Source organism: Rhinolophus ferrumequinum, chromosome 4, assembly GCF_004115265.2.
Source record: "Rhinolophus ferrumequinum isolate MPI-CBG mRhiFer1 chromosome 4, mRhiFer1_v1.p, whole genome shotgun sequence".
Lineage (NCBI taxonomy): Eukaryota > Metazoa > Chordata > Mammalia > Chiroptera > Rhinolophidae > Rhinolophus > Rhinolophus ferrumequinum.
Window position 1 is genome coordinate 57167628 of NC_046287.1, and position 24247 is coordinate 57191874.

Below are 24247 nucleotides of genomic sequence, written 5' to 3' on the forward strand. Positions count from 1 at the left end.
AGGGCTGGGGAAAATGGGAGGGAGGTGAAGTTGCATATGATATTAGCTTTATGTCATTATCTTTAAACACTACCCATTGCCGTCACTCTCTGCCCAACTCTCATCAGTTGTCACCCTTACACCTCCAGCTGAGAGTTCCCGAACAAACTATGATTAAGGCAGATGATACCAGAGGACATTCAGATCCATCCATGTAGGGACTTGAATTAGACTTGCTGCCATAGGCTGCAAGGTCCGGGGGCCCAAGGCATCCTCATGTCCCCCAAGTCAGTGTCTTCCCCTGAGACCTGCACGTAGGAGAAGATTAGTGAAAGTTAAGCCTGACCAAATTAATTTCTACTCTTAGAAGGCGGGACAGTGGTCACCTTAAAGTGTTTGAGTAGTACCTGGATGGGAGCAAGAAGGAATTTATAGAGTGTTAGTCAGGTTCTCTTTCTTGATCTGGATGTTACGTGGGTGTGTCCAGTTTGTGAAAATCCACTGAGCTATTATTGTACATTATGATACAGACACTTTTCTGTATGTCTATTATAATTCAATAAAAAGTCAAAAGGAAAGAAAACGAGAGGGAGGGAGAAAGGAAAGACTGATTGTAAAGGCAGATGGAAGAGCTTGAACCTGATTCAATAGGCAATTGTGAGCCACTCTAGATTATTCAGACGTGGTATGGCCTGACAGCATCATTGTTATAGGAAGATTAGTTTGACTGTGGCGAGCAGTTTAAATGGGATGAGGCTGAAGCAAGAAAACAAGGAAAAAATTACAGTAGCCTCAGCGTGGGTGATGATGGCTTAGATTAGATTGGTACTGACAGTGGTGATATTTAAGAGTGTAGTCAGGTCATTAGCTAACAAAGGAGCCAGTTTCAAGGTGAGCTACTACATATACAAACCAATATTCAGCACCTGCTATAGGCTGCTTTACAATATTGCACAATATTAAAACTCACTTTGTTTAAATAGTAATCATAATTCTTGTTGTTATCAGTTAGGTAGGGCCCAGGACAGCCCACTTAGATGTGCTCAGTTTCACGGCTGAGTTCAAAAGATTAATTTAGTGGCTGAATATTTGAGATTGAAGAGAATACTGCTTTCCAAAGTATATAACGAAGATTTTAAAGATTGGATTGAACAGACCAAAGCTTCTCCTTCAGAAAAATAATATGTAGCACGTTTTAGCAGAGGGTCCTCAGTAGAATTTAGATTTATGCAAATCTTCAATTTTCCATAATCCAAAATTAACAAACTCAGAACGGCACAAATGTGTTGAAATGCAATGCAAACTAAACATTTTAGTGCATCTTTCTAGAATTTAACAGAATCTTGACATCTAAATTCACATTATGCACCTCATTTAATTTCTGCACAATGAACCAATGGGCAGAAATAGATGAATTGCTGACACATTGACTTTTTTCCAACTCCCAGGAGGAAAACAAAGGTTCACAGTCAGAGATGAGGGAAGAGTTCATCTGGTTCATTAGTTTGCATAAATCCATAATTATGTAAACAAGTAATTGGTATGTATTGCACTAACTGAATTATTATTTAGCTTTGCTGTGATGCCAGTTATTGAAACATAATCTAATTTTATAAAGTTCCTCAAAGCCTTGGAGAGTCTTAGTTATAAGCTTGTTCTCTGCCCATTAGCACTGACCTCTATGGTTTATTTATTTGGATTTTTTTTGGCCTCCTGCCCCCAAGTTTACACCCCTTTGTTTCATAATCCATACTGTCATTGTGCCCTCTTGACCCAGAAGAGAGGCAGATGAATGAAAGTATTGATGCCAACTTTATAGCTTCTGCAAACAGGAAAGAGTCCTGAATGCCTAGTCACTTGGCTCTGATGTCTTTGGAAACAGAAGGGAAGAGAAGAATCAAACAGGTATTCAAGGCCTTTATGGACTCATCAGTAAGCACCACTGTACATATTGTGATTAAACAGTGCATAGCACATTCCACTCCGGGGAATTTATCCAAAGAAACCCAAAACACTAATTTGAAAAAATATCTATGCCCCTATGTTTACTGCAGCGCTATTCACAATCGCCAAGATATGGATACAACCGAAATGCCATCAATAGACGATGGGATAGAAAAACTGTGGTACATCTCTACAATGAAGTATTACTCTGCCATAAAAAAAGAATGAAATCTTACCATTTGCAACAACATGGATGGACGTAGTGGGTATTACGCTAAGTGAAATAAGTCAGACTGAGAAAGACAAATACCATGTGATCTCACTTATATGTGAAATCTAAAGACAGAATAAATGAACAAACAAAACAGAAATAGACTCATAGATACAGAGAACAAACTGATGATTGCTAGATGGTCGGGGGCTTGGGGGATGGGTAAAAAAAGTGAAGGGATTAGGAAGTACAAATTGGGAGTCACAAAATAGTCACAGGGATGTGAAATATAGTATGCAAAATATAGTCAATAATGTTGTAAAGACTAAGTAGGGTGTCAGATGGATACTGAACTTGTTGGGGAGATCATTTCATAGATTATGTAAATACCTAACCACTGTGCTGAACCTGAAACTAATATAAAATAATATTGAATGTCAACTATAATTTATATGTAATATATAGTCACAGGATGTAAAGTACATCATAGGGAATATAGTCAATGATATTGTAATAGCTATGTACGGTGTCAGATGGGTAGTAGACTTGCTAGGATTATCACTTTGTGAGGGGTGTAAATGTCTAATCATTATGTTGTTTTTGTACACCTGAAACTAAAAGGAAACAGCATAGCACATAGGAAGTCCTATATAAGTAACATTGGTCGTTTTTGTTGATGTCTCCTGTTGGTATTTTTGAGCACCTCTATTTCAATCTTGTATTCCATTTTGAGACTTTGTTCAAGGTGCTGTATCCCCACTCTAACTCCCAACCAATTGACCAGCCTTCTACTCTCTTCGAAAAAAACAGGAAAGGAGTCAGATAAAATGATCAGCAAGGTAGGTGGTGATGTGAAGATGTGCAAAAGAGGTCAACACTTCAGCCTGCAAAGAAGGCCAAGTGGCATTATGTTAAAAATCTGAGTGGTATGCATAAAATGTACATGAGTAGTCCCTTAATCTAGAAGTAGTCAGTTGATAAATAAATTCTGAAGTTTAATGATTCAGCATTAAGGACAAATAAAATGGGCAAGGTTATTATTATTTCACTTTAAGGGAAAGTCTCACTGATAGATAATGAGCAGAATAAATGAATGAATGAGTTTAAATTTTAGCTGTCTTGGTACAACATGAGATAAACTATGTATAATTTAAACACAAAAAAATAAGATTTTCTTTAACAGAGGTCGTTTTCACTAATAAAGAGTTATTTTGAATATTAATATATTGCATTTATACTATGATTTCTATTTAAGATAATGAGGTCTTATTTTCACCTAATCTTATAAAATCTAGTAGGTTAGAGAATAATGATTATTAACATGTGTGTTTGAATTCAATTCATTTCTTCCTAGTTGTGTGATCCAAAAATGTTAACGTTTTGGTCTCAGTTTCTTCATCTTTCAAGTGGGAATAAATACAGTATCTTCCTTATGCAATTACCATGAGGATTAAACAAATCAATACATGAAATACCCTGAGAACAATACCTGTAATAACACTAGATATTATTCTCATTTTATAGTTGTGAAAATCTGGATGCTGCTGGCTACTGTAAAACAAGATTGTATCTATGAGTTCTTGTTTCTCATTTGTTTTGTTCTTTTTTTGCTTTTGGTTTATATACCACATATCAGTGAAATCATATCGGTCTCTGCTTTTTCTGTCTGACTCATTTCGCTTAGCATTATAATCTCAAGATCCATCCATGTTGTCACAAATGGTCCTATTTTATCTTTTCTTACCGCCGAATAGTATTCCATTGTGTATATATATACAGACTATAGCTTAGTGGTTACCAGAGGGTAAGGTGGGCAAGGGGGAAAAGGGGTGGGAGGCGAGGGTAAGGGGGATCAAATATATGGTGATGGACGAAGAACTGACTCTGGGTGGTGAACACACAATGGGATTTATAGATGATGTAATTGTACACCTGAAATCTATGTAACTTTACTAACAATTGTCACCCCAATAAATTTTTAAAAAAAGTTTATTTGGGTGACTACCTTCGTTATGTTTGTGAACAAGGTGCTAGTTATCTCAACACCCAAAATAACGTTTTTCATAATTTGCTCATACTTTTAATCCTATTTAACTTGGATTGGGGTCACAGGGTTCAGTAGAGGAAAGAAAGGGAACACATAGAAAGAGACAAGACAGGGATACCTCATTTATTCAGAGTCACTGGGAATTTAAAATGTTTTTTTATAATCATCAGATTATCTTGGATAGCTTACACAAATAATACAACATAATTTAGGTCAAAGTGAATGATAGAATGAAAGATTCCTCAAGGTAATTACTTGGACACTCACTCACACACTGACCATGATTCACCAAATCCAGCAATTACAAAATCCTTCTCTTTGGAGTATCACTAACAAGGATCTATGTATTTGACTGGATGTCAAATTCACCTCTTACAAGACACACTGACCGGTCAGAGCCAGGGTCAAACACTGGGGTGAGTGTTGTTGCTCTTTCTTGCACAAGCTCTATTGTGAAGGGAGGGGAGACAGAGGGCAAAGAAGATACTAGAAAGGATTTTCTACCGACGACCCAGGAAAGGATTTCCTTCCCTGCAGGAAGAAGAGGGAATAGACTCTTAAATTTAATTACAAGCTCACAATCTTTTATCCACCATTTCAAGAAAATCTCTGAAAACTAACAATATTTCAGAATTTGAAGGCCAAATCTGACCCAAACTGATGCGAGGCTATTTTCAGTCTTTATCCCACTTAGTGTGATAAATGTACATCTGCTGTTAAAATGTAGATATACTGATACGTTTAGTTATGAGCTGCTACTCCAACCACCCTGGGGGTGTCTCATCATAGGCAACATATGTGAAATAGCTTACCTTCATGCAGTCCAAAACATTTGGAATTTTGAAACACATCTGACCCCACAAATTTCAGGTAAGGGATGTGAGCCTACCTTTGGGATATCACAGCTCAGAAGGCAAGGGAGTAACAGAGCTCTCCACCTACTCACTTTTTCTCCTGACTCAGCCACTTACCCCCAAATTATTTTTTCCTTCTGTGCTTTAGTTCCTCATTCACACAATCCTGCCTTAACTTGAAAGTAATTTAGTGGACGACTCAGTTCTTACCAGATATGTTTCAGACACACTGCAGTAATGTGAATGCTGTCTCTTTATGATGTGGCCCAGGCTTTGCAAGCCTACTTGCAATTATAGTAATTAATTTTACCTTCTCTAATTTTACTAAAACAGAAAAAGGATATATACAATCTTTTTAGTATAATTACAAAGAGAAAAAGAATCCTATGAGTTATGAGAAGAGAGTAACATGTGAAGATGTATTCTTGTTAAGGTTATAAATTATTTTGAGAAACTAGGCAACATTCTAACCTATTGAGAGAGCTTGTTTTCAAATTTCCTATTAAGAATTATGGTTTTAATTCATTTGCTTGAAAGATTTCAAGGATTTGGGTAGGAATTGACAATATAATTAAATTTGATTTACCTTAGCTAGGAAGTTAAAAAAAAAACCTACACTGTTTCTTTAACGAAACTTCTAATTATCGGGCTTTGGTGAAAGCATTTATGATTTTTTTTTGGAAGCGTTTCCTTATGAGTATTCATACACCACTCCAGATGGATGCTGCATATTTGTTACTTCTTACTGCCCTTTGGATCTAAATTTCATTTTACATGATGACAGAACATGAGAAAACTAATCAAAAGGATGTATACTTTTGAAGTCTAAAAAAAAACTTTCTATATATCTCTCCCTGGAGTGAGTTAAATGTATAACTCTATACACAGCTTACAATATGCAGTGATTATAGTCAAACACCGGTCAAATTACAGTTTGTTTGCTTTTCAGTACTACTGATCTAGTATAGATTCAGAACGCTAGTATAGTCGGCCTACCTATGAGTAACACGCAAGATACAATGTACCTTTCCAACTTTATTCACCACACAGAATTTCTGCATGCCAGGTTATTTGCAACCTCCTGCAAATAACCTCCTCCTGCATGGGGTCATTTGAGTCAGGACTTGAAAATCCAGACAATGTTACCAATTAATCAGGTCCCCTCTGCAATCCCAGGTGGCCTATAGACGTGAATCCCTGAAGACTGCTCAGGGTGGAGCAGGCACTATCCCTTTACTTGGTATGTTGAAAACCACCTTGTACTACTTTTCTGAAAGTTCTTCTATCTTATGACAGGCTTATCTGGTTTTCCTCTTGGAACGACCACCTGAAGCTTGAGTACTCCCCTGCTTTTCCTGTCTCTCAGATGGTTCTTACTCCAGCTGTAAATCAGGAGGTAGCTTCAAGAAAAGGTTGTTCATCACACCATTCCTATCAAGACTTATACCATCTCACACCATCAGATGTGTTTCTGGGTAATGAGCTTTTAATTGGCTCATATTTTTAACAAGTTTTTGTCTTTAGCCATTAAATTCAATTCTTGTACCTTTGTGTTTGTCTTTTGAGAATGAATTTAAATGAGTGTGATTTGATTGGGTCACCTCTCCTTAAACTCCATAGATGACCAGAGAAAAGGCACTCCATGCATACATAGATTGTTTTCCTGTGATGTATGAGACCCATGTGCTTGTATGGCTATGGCGGTGATTATTTGTTGTTGTTCCTGTTTCCTTCTTTCTAATAGTTTCATTCCTGCCTGAGTTTTATAAGAACATAGGAAAATTCTGTCCTAACTCAGGCTAAGGTCATTGGTATGTAGCCCTTAAACTGGCCTATCTATACTTTCTTGTGGGTTTTCATGTGCCCCGCCAGCACTGTGTTTACGTGGCTTGAACAACTGCATTTTCAAACTTTGAGCATGACAGCAGTTGCCCTGGGAGTGCAGTGACCTGAGAACTAAGCCAACCTCTGCTTGTCTGAGAGGCTCACTCCATCTGGCAACAAGAATTCTCCACACATTCCTCTTCAGTGGAAATCTACAGTACAGTCTCCTTTATCCATGTGTTTATTTTTTGTGGATCACAAAGTTGTCTTTAAAGCTCCAAATATTAATCATAATTTCTGGAGGATACCACTTTTTTTCAGTGTTTATTTCAGATAATTTTATAACATAAAAGTCACCATTTTAAAGTGGTTTTTAATATACCCATTGGTTTTCAGTATATCTACAGTGTTGTGCAGTGTCAACACTACATAATTCCAGAACATTTCATAACTCCAAAAAGAACTTCCGTACCTCACCCTTCTCCTATCTCCCCATCTCGTAGCAACCACGAATCTATTTTCTCTTCGCATGGACTTGTCTACTCTGGAAATTTCATATAAATGGAATCATACAGTATATGATCTTTTGTACTTAGTTTTCTTCACTTAACATAATATTTTTAAGTCTCATCCATTCATGTTATAGCATGAATCAGTACTCCATTTCCTTTTACATGGCAGAATAATATTCTATTGTATGGATATAACACATTATTTTGTTTATCCATTTATCGGTTGATGGATATTCGAGTTGCTCATACTTTGGGATATTTTGAAATATCGGTTACAAACATTTGTGTACAAGTTTTTGTGTGAACATATGTTTTAAATTGTTAGATATATACCTAGGAGTGGAGTTGCTGGGGTATATGGTAACTCTATGTTTAACTTTTTTAACAAATGCAAAACAGTTATACTGTTTTATAACAAATGCACTTTTTTAACAAATGCATAGCAGTTATACCATTTTATAATCCCAGCAGAAATGCATGAAGGTTGCAATGCCCACAGCCTCATCAATACATATGATTACGTCTCTTTTTGAATATAGCTATCCTAGTGGGTGTGAAGTAATATCTCATTATGGTTTTGATTTGCATTTCCCTAGTTACTAATGATGTTGAACATGTTTTTATGGGCTTGTTTTGGTCATTTGTATATCTTTTTTGGAGAAATGTCTATTTAAATCCTTTGTCCATTTTAAAATTTCTTTCTCTTTTTATTATTGAAGAGTTCTTTACATATTCTGAATGCCAGACTCTTATCATATATGTTTTGCAAGTATTTTCTTCTGTTCTATTCAGTTCTTGATAGTATATTTGATCCACAAAAGGTTTTAATTTCGATGAGGTTCAATTTATATATATTTGGTTGCTTATGCTTGGAGACCCCTTTTAAAAATTAAATCTATGTGGAACCCCATTCCATAAAATGGACAAAACTGAAGGGACTCTGGGGAAGCAGAAGCGGGGATCCCACGTCTCTGATCACCGTGGGAACCTCCCATCTCATCAGGCCTCTGTGGCATCTGATGAGGTTATGGCAGCCTTCGGGGTTGATTTCTAAATTCACTCATAATCTTTCCTGGTGCTTCACATAAAACATGATGTACTCTACTGTCTCACAAAATTGCGAAAGAAAATAAGTCAATGAATGTGGGAGAGCGTTTTGTGAACTTAAAGGGGCAGAAAAAAATGGAAGTCAGAAATCACACACAATCGGTAAAATGAATATTGAAGATGATCTAGTCTAATGCCATATTATGTAGAGGTATCAACTGCAGAGGTCTTGAAGAGCAATTTTCCAAGTGCTGTTTCTTGGAGATCTCTGGGGATCCTTAAGATTATTTAGGGAGTCTGTGAGGTTAAAACTATTTTCACAATAATTCTAAGACATCATTTGCCTTTTTTCCCTCATTCTGTCCTACATATGCGGTAGAATTTCCATAATGTTATTACTCGTATGTCTCTACGAGATATATATTATAAATTAAATCTGAGAAAGTTATAAAGCACAAGAATATGCAAGCACACATTCCATTAGCCGTTAGAATATGAGTAGTTTTCACTTAATATTATATTTTCTTCATAAACCCAAAATATTAATATTTCTTCATAAACCCAAAGTGATAAATTCTCAATTCCTTTCTCCACAGTTATTTAGGTGACATAAGCTTTATTGGAAGACGTAACCTTGTCATAGAGGCAGGTAGGCTTATCTCACTAGTCATCAATGTGCCAAACTCTCTCCCATATTCACTCAGAGTAGAGAGTACAGGCCTGAACCTTCTCCTCTGTATGAAGGCTGTAACAGTGGATGTGATATGTTGTTCCTGGATATAAGAAGCAAGAACAGTCCTATAACACAGCAATTCCACTCTCCTGCCCCATACATACTCTATGATTCCACTGATCCTTGACCTGCAACTTATCTAGAAAGTTTCGGCTCCCAAGTTTGCCATGATCACTTCAGGTCATACCTGATACACTAAAAATTTTAAATAACACAAAGACCCAAGAGAAAACCATCCTGGTCCTGATCCAGCATCTGACTCACCCTGGCCATCTACTGCTAGCACCACAGACCGCAGGTCAGTTCAGCACCTGGCATCCATCTGGCTAACTTTCCTCTTTTGACTGCTGACACGTGGCTGTCTCTTTGTTTAGCACGGCCATCTTCTTTCTTGATCTCTGGCCAGTTCATGACTGGCAATTCTAGTAACCTTCCACCTTAGCATGGATCTCTTGGTTTCCAGTGTCTGTCTTGTTTGACTATTGTTAACCCAGTGTTTTTAGTTGCTGCCTATTTGCCTGGATCTTACTTATATCTCTTCAAACCTGTAGCAAACCATTGGAAAAGCCCCTTTCTGAGTGTCCTGACCCCTTTGTTGCTCATGTTTATGGCAGTGCCTCTATGTCCAAGTTTGTTCAGAGATGTCACAGCTTCTCCTAGTAGAGTAAGAGCCTTCAGGTTGGAGCATGGAAGGCAGGATGGAGGGGAAGGCAGGAAAGAGTTTCGGGCCATATCAGGAATTGGAGACCTAGGGTCTGTCATTAACCCCTGGAACTCCAGAGCTAGTAGGGCCCTTAGAGATTACATAGCTAAAATCCATTATTTCATGAAAAGGGGGACTAATGCCCAGGAAATGTGTCTTGCTTAAGTCACAGAGCTATGCAGTGGCAGAGCTGTATGAAAATCTGATCCTTGATGCTAGTCTCTTGGTCGCTACTCATAAGCAGTATGGACCTTGAGCAAATAGAACTTTTCTGGTCTCTGAGCCACAATGTCCTCCTCTCCCATAAGTGAATAGTAACACCTTCCCTGTATTTGTCATAAGTTGTTATGAGAATCAAATAGGATCATATGTAGTAGAGAGGATTTATAAAGTCTTTTATTGGGGTATAATTGACACGTAGCTATAAGTATAAAATGCTATATAAATGTAATGTAATATAAAGTCTCTCACTTGCCCTCTTGACAGACTATAGGTATTTAGTTATGTATATTATTTTCGTTGTGCTTATTTTTTTAGATCTAATCTACATATTAAAGGAAGAGACAAACAGATACACGTCACCCAGCTAAGTTAGACTTAAGTTATCTAAGGTTTTGAAGAATAGCAAACTTTCCTGCATTTTCATGATTAGTCTATTTTTTCTTAATCTATAAGGCAAGTTCAATGAAATTACATATATACAATTAATTTTTGTATATTTACTTTGATCACAAATAATTAGTATAATTTGAAGGAAAAGGAAGGTAACCAGAATCTAAAGTTTGTCTCAATCTTCTGAACATTAAGCAACAGTATGGAATAGAGGACAGAGCACAAGATTTGGATTAGAGGCTTAGACCTGAGAAGGCTTGGATTTGTCTAATGTGGGTAAGCCTCTCATTCCTCTCCGGTCACTACCATATCAGAAAAGGAAAATGACAACAGTCCTACCTCCCTGGGTTGTTATGAAGTCAAGAGAAAGAATGTGCCTGAAACAGTTTTGTAAATTCTAAAGCAGAGTTGAAACTTCCACTCGAGCTAGTAGACAGGCTTAGTTTTTGTGTATACTGTTGGCCCATACAGTACTTTAACATTTTTTTACATGCTTGCTACCTTCTTACAAGAAATATTTCATATGAAAACCTGGATTTCTGTTTCCCGTTGGAAACCCTGGACTGACATTCCCAGGAGCAAAACCATCAGGACCGCCCACCTGCTAAGGGGGACCAGGTGATAGCTAAAGTTGACCATTGGGCCTGCCTCCTGTTTTTCTTACACTGGAATTTTCCTGTAATAGAGTGAAGAGGAAAGTAAAGTATTTTTTAGATCCATGTCTTATCAAAAGGTAGAAATAAGAGCTAGACTGAGAGGATCATACAGCTCAGAAAAAAACGAGAGGAAGCGTGTGTCTTTGTAGAAGTTAAGAATAGGCTCACATGTTCAGATGCAAATAAAGTAGAACTGTGTTCAAAGCATGTCCTAAAATGTCTTTATAAAAATAAAATATCCAGCCTGAATATTGTGATGCCTGTTCTAATGTATTATATGTTACCAAGTATTATGGCAGCATCCACTTATCTATTATTTATTTCTCCTCTTCTATTTAGCAAAATATGAATTGCTTTTAAGGTCAATAAGTTCCTCTGTGACCTTGAAGCACTCTATCACAAAATTTTGCAGTATTATCTAGTAAGTTTCAAGTGTCTGCAACCTAAGCATGAGTTATTCATTTTAAATACCCCCACATTTCCAGCCTTAGATTCCAGTTCATATTAGGAAATACTAATTTAAGCAATGGAAAGACAGATCATTGCTTAGTATGCCCACCATCTGCTGCCGAAAATCACTCACACAAGATGTAAAAATGGAACCATATCACGAGATCGATTATAAAGTCCAGAAGTCATCCAGTTTGCATTTCCTCCTGGAAGACACAACTATTGGCTTTTATTACCTACCTTGCGGGTCATACATTCTAATTTTATTTAATGAGATTTAAACTTTCAGACTAGAAACTCAGAGTTACCTTTGAGTGATCCTTCTGCTTCACTTTCCACGTTAATTTAGCTACTGTGTTTCATGAATTCTACTCTAAAATGTCTCTGGAATCTGCATCCTTTTTTTCCATCCTCACTGTCAAATATCATTACAATAATCTTTTAACTTTGCTTTTTCCTGCCTTTCCCCCATCCCATTGCATTTTTTATGTTGTGTGTGTGTGTGTGTGTGTGTGTATCATATATATAAACAAATGGTATAACCACCTCTCTTGTTCCTGTGGCTTTCTTTCTTTTTCTTTTTCTTTTTTTTTTTTTTGCTGGGTGAGAGCAACTTTTTTTTAAATTAAAGTTTATTGGGGTGACAATTGTTAGTAAAGTTACATAGGTTTCAGAATTGTGTACAATTCTGTATCACATCATCTATAAATCCCATTGTGTGCTCACCACCCAGAGTCAGTTCTCCTTCCATCACCATATATTTGATCCCCCTTACCCTCATCTCCCACCCCCCACCCCTCTTATCCTCTGGTGATCCTGTGGCTTTCTATTGTGATGAGGTTCAGAATTCTCACCATGGCACATTCAAGAACTGGGCCATCCCTTCAATCTGAACTTTGATCATTTCATACCCCATTTAGACTCCATCGATTCTTTCATGAATTTCATGAATATTTATTGAATGTCTATAATATTCTGAGTGTTAGTCTACATTCTGAGGACACAGCAGTGAACAAAACAGACAAAAATCTCTACCTTTTTGGAATTTATATTCTGAGGATGGGTTGTAATAAACTAAATATGTAGAATATACAGTGTTTGATAGTTACATGTGGTATGAGAAAAATAATAAAGATAGGATGTAAGAGGAGAGACTGCACTTTGATGTGGGAGATTAGCAAGACTTGTTGAGAAGGGTCATTGAACAGAAACTGCAGGGGACAGAGCAAGTGTGGGGCAGGGGCTGGAGGGAGAGCTGGGCTCCTGTGGGTGGAGAAGGATGGGCCAGAGGGGGAAGTAGAGGGGCCTAAGCAGAATGAGGGGATGGGAAGTGCCAGGTCTCTTCCTCAGTCAAGGCCTCAGTCAACCCCAGTGAGGAATTTAGTGTTTACTCAATGTGCAAAGAAGAGTCATCAGGGTTTTGAGCTGGAGAATTTTATGATCTGTCTTTCCTCATAAACAGATCTATCGGTCTGCTATGTGGAGAATAGGTTGGAGTCGGACAGCCCTGCCAGAGATGACAAGGGCTTGGACCAAGGTGGAAGCAATGCAGCTGATGAGGGGTGATCAGGTTCTGGAGCCTTTCAGTGGAGCCGAAAGTGTTTGCTAACACTCTGAATATGGGGTACGCAGAGGATGGAATAATGCCTCTTTGGCATTTGGCTGGAGCAACTGAAGGATGCGGTTATCATGAACTCAGGACAGGAAGAGCATGGGAGCAGCCAATGAAGGCTGTCTGTGTGTGTGTGTGTGTGTGTGAGTAAGAAGCTCAGGTTGGGGTGTATTAAGTTTGAGATGCTTATTAGATGTCCAAGTGGACATGGTGAGTAGGCAGAGGCAGTGAGATGTGTATCCTCCACACGCAGGAACAGCAGCGCTCTTATCTTTCCCTCAATGCCTCATTCCTTCCTGTTTATGTGCCATTTTGCACTGGCTTAAATGTACTTTCTTCTTGGCCTCTATTTTACCACTTATTGCGTTGCATTGTAAGTATTGTTTTGATTTATCTGTTCTTTTCACCACACTGTCCTGCTACTCATCCTCAGTGTTATGCCTGATACAAAATAGTCAAGAGAAGTTCATGGAATGATGAAACCTATGGGGTATAATCTCTATGTTCAGTTGTTAGATTTCTTGATACATGTTGCTATTTTTCCTCTCCCACAAAAAAGAGCTGTTTGGCACATATTATTTTAATAAATGTGAGTTAAATTTTATTTTTGTTGACGTGCTTTTTTGGTATTTCCTTGGGCATGCAATTTATCAAGCATGAGTAATATCTGGCACACAGGGTCTCTTCATAGCTTCCTTTTATTATTAGATTAATGAATGTCTGAATTATTGAGAAAGGAAACATCTAGAAAGAGAATGCCCTAATTCCTTGAAAATGGTGCTAAAGAGAAGTCATGGCAGTATTAAAAGATTAATAAGGAAACTGCTTTGGGAGCACTTGAATCCTTATTTATGGAAACTTGGAATCATTTTTAAAGTATATTTTAAGCCAGTGACTTAGTAATGATACCTTGGCTTCTGAATATTGAATTATTGTATCTTTCTTTATTTAAATGTTTAGCATATTTTAAAAGATACATTAAGGGAAAAAACCCTCATTTTAACAAACAAATTTTCCCTCTCCCCTCTCTACCTTTCCCAGACTACCAATCCCTCTTAGGAGCCTAACATAGTGAATAGCTGTTTTCCCCATTTTTTCATAGACTGTCTCAGGTTTAGTTTGTATTTATATTTATGTCTATCCTTTTTTTACATAAATGGGACCTTACTGTATGTTTTTTTCTATCACATAGTTTTTTTCACTTATCTTAAGCATTTATAAAAAAGAATAGCATGTAATAACAGTATGTGTGCTCATATCGACATACTTCTTCCTTGTTGACAATTCCATAACATCTCACTCACTGTATAGATGGGCCATAATCTACTTTAGAATATCTTACAGTTGGGAATTTAGTGTTGGATGCTTATTGTTGTAACAAAAAAATGCCGCAGTGAACAATTTGATGTACATATACCCATGTAAACCTACCTGTACAGATACCTACATAGACTTATTATAGGCACTTAATGCTAATGTATCAGTCTACGTATAGTAGAGGTACATACGTATATAGTTACACAAAGTTGTTCATGTGTATATTTAATGAAAATTTTCCATAGGATATTTTTTAAAAGGGCATTTTGCTGTACAATTTTTTGACGTACAATTGACAGCTCTGAGAAACCCAGCAAGATAGACCCCCTCGTGTCCACAAGCACATGCTGCACAATATTTAATCAGGACCCAGATTCCTCTTATGAAGCCTCATTAACCAAGCCATCGACACTCATTTTCGAGATTGCTGGCTGGCCAAAAGCGAGCCGCAGATGTTGACCTTGGGAAAGTTAAACTAATAGAGTTGAATTTGGTTAAGATTCAATCACTGCTCCCCCAGCCGTGCTGTGGGCTGCATAGGCAATAGTAGACGGCAGAGGTGATGTCATGGCTGCACTGCATCGGTTGCTCAAGCATGACTCACACCTATGTCCTGAAAGACTCTATTGTCATTTCGCTCCTGGGTGGAGCTGGGATTTGACTCACTCACTGACTCAGTCCACCAGCATGCCCTCAAATATGCCGATGGAACGTCCATGTGGGAATATTAACTCCATCACAACCTCCTGTCCAGCAAGTAGGCAAAGGGACAGAGAGCCCCAATCTAGAATGGGTCTTTTGCTGTGCAGAATGGAGCTTATTCGTGGGGTTCTTTATCCCCTTCTGCCACCTCCCCTATCCCCAGTCCCACTATCCGGCTGCCCAATGGCACTTTAAATGCAGAGGGTCATTTAAGTTCAATTCAAGAAGCATAGCATGAGTAATATTGTGAATAAACATTTCAGTTCAATCTATGTGCTTACTTATAGCTATATAATTTATCTGTAAATAAATCATTCTGGGGTGACTGCACTTTGAGCCTCAATCTGTCCTTACTAGGGAGATGATGGTTTCACAGCTTGGGTGGGCAGGTTTCATGTTTTGGTTGGGTTCTTAATCCTCTGCTAAAGCTCCACATTTTCCTCATTGCTTCCAGAGCCACTTCTTTGCATGCTCTGGTTGACATGGTTATAAATGTACAAGATCAATTCCTTGTTGCCAATTCTTGGCCTTTTAATTTATTCCTTTGCTTTCTCTTTCTTTTCAAGAGATGCAGCTTCTCCCCAAGTATTCCCTTTTCTCCTCATGTTCCTCGTGGTGTCAGCGTCTGCATTAAATCAATGTCTTGTCTATGTTTGTTCAGACCTTTCTGTCTCACCAGAGATTTTTCTGAGACTAGCTCTTTCCATGGTGGGAGAGGATATGTCTCTGCCATTCAGGAAACCTCATTAGTGGGTCAGGAACAACTGGCTTTCGGGTACAGTCATCAGGAAGAGTGTTCCCTCCCCAACACACACACACACACACACACACACACACACACACACACACTTACACTCACACAAGAGCGCTTCAGTGCTGTTAATTACCATTTCTGCACTTTAAAAACCACTTAAGACTGGTGGAAAGTCCCTGTTTAATCCTGTGCTACATCCTCAAGCTGTCCAGAGGTTTTGGGTATGAGCAGATTGGAGAGATGGAGTGGACATGCGTGAGTAGAAGAGGTGAAGCAAGAAGGAGGTATGTTTGTTTCATCATTTGAGTTGAATGTCATTCCAGGTGGGGCTGGGATAAGAAGGCTATGATCCTGTTCCTTCAGTTTCAGCTTCTTTTCCTAAATGCTTTCAAATTGGTGAGTGGGAAGCACAATATGCCACTTGTAGGAACCATTTTTTATTCCCCCCTCACCTCTTCATTCTATGCTTTGAAAGTACAACTTGTCAAGGAACACCGACGGCACAGATGTGCTACCTCTCAGCACACATTGACTCAGCCTCACACCAAAGCTCAGCGTACGGGAAGGAGATCTTCATAGGAGACCTGGGCTGTGGCTTCTATTCTACCATGTTCCAGCTGTATGGCCTTGAAGAGGGTGGCTCCTGCCCTCCTGTGCGTAACTGTCTGAAGGCAGAAGGCTAGCTCGGGCCTCTCAAGGTCCCTTCTATCTCTAGTATCTATGAACCCATGATTTAGTTTAGTGAATTTGTTATTGCTCTCATGCTCCCACGAAAGAAACAGGGCAGTACAACTAAGTGATTACCCAAGTCTCATGAAGTCAAGAGTACATTGATGGAAAAGCTGCTGTAAGTCAGACCAGATGATCTTCCAAGTCCTGGGATTTCTTGAGTGCATTATTTTCACTTAGAAATGATGGCATAGTAGAGGGGACATGAGATCATGTAACATGTGCTCAGCACCGTGGCCATAGACCACAGGCACCAGAGATGATACTTCTCATAAAAGATAACGATGATTTTTAAAATTTTTATGGAAAGTTCCTCATGTGATGTACGTAGTCAGGTGTGGTATCTATATAGTTTCCACTGAGCAAACAGACACGTACATTTTAATGTAATATATGTGGTATCTCTCTATGAAATATGCCTCATTTCAATTGCTCCTAATTATGTCTCATTTTACTACAACAAAGACAAAGTTTAGGGACATGTTGACCTCCGGAGACAGGATTGTCTACTAAGAAAAGTATGGGCTTTAAGGCTGTCTGGCGTTTTTTCTGGCTGCAAAAATTAAGGGCCTTGTAGTTAGACATGGTACCATCTTTGAGGCAGGGACATTTTCTGCTATCCTGAGATATTACTTGGCACATAAAGTCTTAACTTGTACCTGAACTACTCCAAGGCATATCTGTCTGTGGAATGTATAATCAAGTCTTATTCACATGAATTTTCACCTTTGTTCCTTTACCAGGCAGTTGCTTTACAATGTAGTAAAAAAAAAAAAAAAATGTGAAAGGTTTGTTTTGAGTGGAATCCAAATTCAAAGGGATAGAACCCTGAATTTGATCATAACCTTCACAAGCCCATTCTGTCCATCTTAGTTGTCCCTCTCAGCTTGCTCCGGTACTGCTGCTTCCCACCAAAATGACCTGCCAACTTGAGGATCAGCCCCGGTGAGGATGTAAGCCAATGAAAATCAGACCTTGCAGTACATGTAGAGCTCACACACACAAGCGAGAGGCTCTGGAGCCGGTTTGCTGTCCAGGTCTACAGTACAGGATACAAGGGACTGAACTGATGCTTATATGACATTATGTGAGTTAACAGCTTCCGTGTCCCCATTCAGATCTGTCCTACCTCGTCGGGGGTTTCATTTCCACTGGCTTAGACCACCACCAACTCATTCAATACCCGCTAGTCTATTCCTCCAGGGCAGGATACTGTTTCTGTAATGTCTCCAATCTTCCCAAGGTCTGCCCTTCACCCCCAAACACTGGTTCCTCAGCCAACCCAGAGAAACTCTCTGGATCTGGGAGTTACCTGATTCTGAGAAGCACGGTTTTCTCATTGACCCAGAAGCTCCCCAAGGTGGACCCCATTCTGAATTAACCCCCTGGACTTATGACCATGCCTTTCCTGACAGAGCTCTGCACGATCTGGCCGCAGCCCACCTTTGCACATGCACCTCGCGGCCGTCTGCCCACACCACCCCATGAGCCTTCTTCCTTGTCCGCGGGGACCTGTTAAACTTGGTCCTACTGTTGGTCCTTTGCACTAGCTGCGTACTCTGCCCTTTGTGTTTTTCCCACCTAACTTTACATGATTTGCTCCTTCTTATCATTTATATCTCAGATTATATGTCACTTTTTCAGAAAGATCTTCCCTGATGTCCTCAGCCTCTTCGCATCACTTTTTTTTTAAAAAAAAATCTTTATATGGTATTTATCACTAACATGTTTGTATTTATTTATTTTAATCACATGTGTCTCTTTGTCTATCTCTCGCCCCTTAACCTTCTCTGTATCCCACCAACTTAAGCTCTGTGAGAGCAGGATCTGACCTGTTTCAGCCTCTGCTATATCCCAGCACCTACGATATCGTGGTAGATAGGAGTTGCTCAATAAATGCTTGTTAAATGAATGAATGTTCACCCCATCCTGGGTAAGAGGGAGCACAGAGACCCTCACTCTGCTGATTCCCCTACTCGGCCACCCCACAGGTCCCTCAGCTCACATCCTCTTTCCCATGGGGCCTACCTAACATCTGCAGGTTTAGGCTACACAGTATAAAACAATTGTCTTGCATTTTGTCACAGGAACATTGCCGTTCTCATTTTTTTAATAAAATTCAAGTACATCGATAAAATAAATGAGACTTTTACTATATAGTCACTTCTTCAACACATGGTTGAAAGTCTCCTTTATAACTTTTAAAAGTTAGTTTATCACTAAGAAAGCAAAACTCACATCTCCGGATATTTGCTTCTCTTCCTCTCTGCCCCCACCAGCCCTCTTTTTCCTTGGTCAAGCCTGAGTACTGCCATGCAGGGCGGTGCTGGAGAAGAAGGGGCCGAGGCAGGGAGATGCCATTTCTGTGCTGCCCACCTAACTGTAGTGGGCCTGAACTGTGTGTGACAGACTGGATGCAAAAATCCGGGACACTGGGAATAGCCCATAGTGAAGGCAATGATGAATGACAAGTTGAGTTGGCCTGAGGCAGTGATAGAGAGAAACTCCAAGGCACAACTTGAAGTGATGAGGCTTATCTGAAAACTGCTTGAAAACAGGCTGGAAAGCCAGTCTCCCAGGTTGCCATTAGGAAAGGAGCAAGTCTGAAGAACAGCAACTTGCAGGAGCGTCTTATCTCACGTGGTTGATTAAGGACCTTGGCTGTTATTCCAACCATATCCACACACACACACCCAAACATGGTAGTGACTGTCAAAAGTCAGACCCTGCTATGGACTATGAAATATCTGTGTAGATAGTATATGCCTAGAGTATGTCAGTGGAATTGGAAACAGGATTTAGGAGACTTCAAATGAAATCTAATACATGGCACTGAAATCCTGTTTGGATTCTAATTCCTAACGAGTATATAAAATTAAAATTCTGTAGAGTATTTTCTCTACATTATCCTGCCTGATCCTTATAACAGTCTCATATAGTAGGCAATAGCAAATAATATCATCCTTACAGTTCAGAAAATAGAAACTCAGAGTGGTTAAGAAAATTACCACAATGTCACACGTTTTTAGATTCTCTTATAGGTTCAGTAGGTTCAATTGAATTTAAGAAACCACATTTTTAAAGTTTTTAAGTTTTAACTTTGAATAACTTATATGAGCCTAAAAACCTTGACATAAACTGATTTTTAAGAAGACAATAGAATATATTGTTCTATCTCATTTTAAATAAATTGAGTAGGTAAGATTCTATATTTCCAGAAAGGAGAAAAATTGGGTTGGGTAGTAATTACTCATTTTATAAGAGGAAACTTAATTGCTCAAAAGAATTCGATATGACTTGTTTAAAAAACAAACTCCTTTAAATGTACACTAAAATATTTTTAAATATCTCTTTTTGACATATATATACTGGTACATTTTAAATGATCATATTGATTGTAAAAATTAGATAGGCAAACTAGAACACGTAAAGAATTCCTATAAATCAATAAGAAAAACAAAATAAAAATGGACAAGACATATTACCAGCTGAATCATAGAAGAGGAAGCCCAGAAGGCCAACAAACACATGCTTAAGAAAAAATGCTAGTCCTCCACCCCTTCTTCCCTGCCCCCTGAACACATCGTTGTCCAGCCAGGGACTATATTTCCCAGCCTCCTCCTAAGGATGCACCTATGCATCTGCAAGACTAAGTTCTTCTAATAGAATGTGAGTGGAAGAGATGTGTACAACTTACACTTTATTTGCATATAAGAAACTTTCCCCAAAAGCTAGTATCTGACAACAGCCTGACTGCAGCCATGAAGACAAGGACAATAACCTAGGATGTGGCAGTGTAACAAATGGAAGGATCCCTGAATAACTGTGTGGAGCAGAGCCCCCGGACCAGCCTGGACTGCTCAACATACGATTGCTATGCAAAAGAAAGATATCTTTCTTATTTAAACTACTGTATTGGGGGCCTATTTGTTACAGCAGCTTAGCCTTTACCCTAATGAATGCAATGTTCAACCTAACTAGTAATCTGAAAAAGGCACGTTCAAACAAGATACCATTTTATCTCCTAAGTTTGGGTACATTTAAAAAATCTGATGATACTAGGAATTGGCAAGAATCTGGAAAATACAAAAATCCTTATATACCTCTGCCAGGAGCCTAAATTGGTACAACCACTTGGAGAACAATTTGTCAATGTCATTAAAGTTGAAAATGATGATTGCCTACAATCCATTCATTTCACTTCTAGGTATAGTAACTCTACATACTGAGATACATATAAAGGGTGGTTACATCACTCGCATTAGCAAAAATTGAAAACAACCAGAAAGTCCATTAACCCGGGGATGGATAAATAAATTGTGATATTTCCATATAATTGAGCATAATCAGCAGTTTAAATGGATGAACTGCATCTGTATGTATCAATACAAATAAGTTTCCAAAACATAATATTGAAGAGAAAAGAAAGTAGAAGAATATGTATAATATGATAGCATTAGGTAGAATTCAAAATATGCCAAGCATAACTATGTATTGTTTTGACTACATATGTGTGTAGTAAAAGTGTAAAAATGTAGTCTGGAAGAGTACATACCAGATTCTTAAAGTAGTCGTCTCTGGGGGAGGAAGGTAAGGAGATGGATCTGTGAAGAGAGACAAGGAGGACGTTAACGTTGTTCATACTGTTTTATTTATTTTTGTGGGAAAAAAAAGTCATTCAAAAATTCTCAATATTTGTTACGTATGGCTATTAGGTATAATCAGTGGTATGCTGGAGTTAGATCACACTGGGAAAAATGGATTGTGTACATCTCTTCCCAACTCCCCATTCAGTGATGTGACCATGATAGCTTCAAATAGGCCATGGTGAAAGTATTTACACCATGGAAATCAGCAAATGCTGCAAATCAGAACTTGTTTTTTTCCTTCTGGAGAATCTGTTGTTAACACTGACCTGCACAGCAATGGATACAATGTATATATTCAATTAATCATTTTATCTTAAAATGACTTTTAAACTTTTCAAAATATAAAAAAATAAAATTCTATGTTTATCTAATTTTTCAAGATTATGCTTTTTGCACAAGTATCTGGCATGTGTGTCTTGCTGGTGATAAAAAAAAAGATAAAGCATATCTCAGAAAGATTTAAACAAAGGTCAGGTTTTTATTTGGCTTTTGAGAAAACCTGGTTCATTTGGTTTGGGAGAAGATTTTGGACTTCCTACTTATTACACAATTTCAGCAGCAAGTGTCTTCAAATCATATATGGCATCCCCTATGTGATAAGGGGCTTCCTGCCTCTTGAATTGAGCATAATCAGCAGTTTAAATGGATAACTACGTATTGTTTTGACTACATATGTGTGTAGTAAAAGTGTAAAAATGTAGTCTGGAAGAGTACATACCAGATTCTTCTCATAGAAGATAACATCTTTTGTAACTGCTAGGGTGCCTACATTTACCTCACTAAATTCCAGTTGTTGAATCACAGTTTTGATTCCTACTGTGTAAAAATAAATCCAGATTAAAGTGCTTATAATACCGTGTTTCCCCCAAAATAAGACCTAGCTGGACAATCAACTCTAATGCATCTTTTGGAGCAAAAATTAATATAAGACCTGGTATATATTATATTATAGTATAGTATAGTATATTATTACATTACATTACATTATATTAAAGACCTGGTCTTACATTATAGTAAAATAAGACTGGGTCTTGCATTAATTTTTGCTCCAAAAGACACATTAGAGCTGATTATCCAGCTAGGTCTTATTTTCGGGGAAACACAGTATAGTCTTGAGACTCCATATGGTTTGAGCAGGCCTCTGCATCCATAACCTAGAGTTATAGTAATCTTATCTTCTGATCCTCAAGTCCGGACACATGGACATATGGGAGTATGGAAGACTGTAGGATGTTTGACCTCTGTCCTGTCCTATCATTAAGATTCTGGGCTTCGCTCCTTCTGACCATTGTACCAGGTAACAAAGACAACTTATTTGTCATCAATTACATGTGAATGCTCTGTTAACCTCAATGCTTAGAATGATTATTTTAAAATAACTTCCAATTTTTGTTATTACAAAGTAAAATATATTAAATGTAGAAAATGTAGATGCGAAAAGAGAAGAAAATAAAATCATTTACCCATAATTTCATGACCCAGAGATAATCACTAATAGTTCAATAAATTATTTTTCAGCTTGTTTCTGTTTATACATTTTTTCCAAAAGATTAAATAATATATGCTGCTTTAACCGCCCTTTCCATTTAACATATTTCTATGCCATTAAATTTTCATCAGATGGGTTATTTTTTTATAATTATATAGCATTACATAACTACAATCAAATTTGTTTCACCTATTCTCCCACTGTTAAATAGTTGGATTGTCTGCAATTCTTCTATAGGATCATCACCCTAGTAAATCTTTGCATGTATCTCTGTTCCTTTCTTTGGGAAAAATCTTAGTAATGTAATTCTCAAGTCAAAAACTATGAATACTCTTTAAACTTTTTTGCTGAATATTTTTATGGAAATTGGTTATTTATGTGGAAAACTTTATCATACATAAAAATACATTTCAAATATATTAAAAATTTAAATTTAAAAAGCAACACTTCTGAACTTTAGAATAAAATCTATGAAAATATATTTTATGACATCAGGTTAGGGAAAAGAGAAAAAAATAATCCACAAAGGTAACAATAGATAATTTTGAATGTACTAAAATACAAAACTTTTGTATAACAAAAGACAGTATAATAGACAAAACACAAGCTGGGAGAAAATATTTACAACATATATAACAAGAAAGGGTTAGGATCCAGCACAGAAGAACACTTACAAACCAATAAGAAAAATATAAGTAATACAACAGAAAAACAGAGCGTGTGAAAGGCACTTCACAAAAAAATGGAATCTGAGTGGTTAATAAATTTAGGATAACATGTTCAGATTTACTAGTAATAGGTGAACTGTAAATTAAACTAACAAACTGGATCACATACATCAGATTAGCAAAAAGTCTGACTACAAATTAGAAGTCTGACATCAAATTAACAAGAATGGATATAAGTAGGACTATCACACTATGCCAAAGAGAATGCACATTGGTTCAAACACGTGGAGAAGCAATTTGGCAGTATTTCTGAAAGTTGACAAGTTTGTTCTTCAGGGTCAACTGAGGTCAGTGAGGCCAGGTGTCCAGGCCGGCACTTAAGGAGGTGCTCATTCTCAGCATCGTGCCATGTAGTTTGGCACCTGATAGTGGGGATCTCCTGAAAGACTGCTCTAGGTGCTTTGCTTGCCTTTGCTGGTCCTGGCCCTGACACTCATATCCTAAAAGCTAGCACCTCCACTTCTAAATATATTCCCACAAGTCCATTCACACATGCAGAAGCAAGAATTTCATCGCAGCATTGTCCATAAAAGTGAAAATTGGAAACAACCTCAATGTCCATCCGTAGAAGAATACATATGTAAATACAGTATATTCGTGGGATAAAATATTATAAAATGGTTAAAATAAATAGTTACATGTATCAGCATGGCTAAATCTCATAATAAATCTCAAAAGCATAATTTTGAGTGAAC

At 37.9% G+C, this 24247-nt stretch overlaps 1 protein-coding gene across 1 annotated transcript in view; it reads right to left on the minus strand.

Annotated features, from left to right (window-relative positions):
* The window catches only part of PSD3 (pleckstrin and Sec7 domain containing 3), a 521794-nt gene that overhangs the window by 443798 nt on the left and 53749 nt on the right, over positions 1-24247 (minus strand). Inside the window, exon 3 of the mRNA XM_033104950.1 lies at positions 21242-21290. The gene's annotated coding sequence lies outside the window, so the exon portion shown is untranslated. The remainder of the gene's footprint in view (positions 1-21241; positions 21291-24247) is intronic.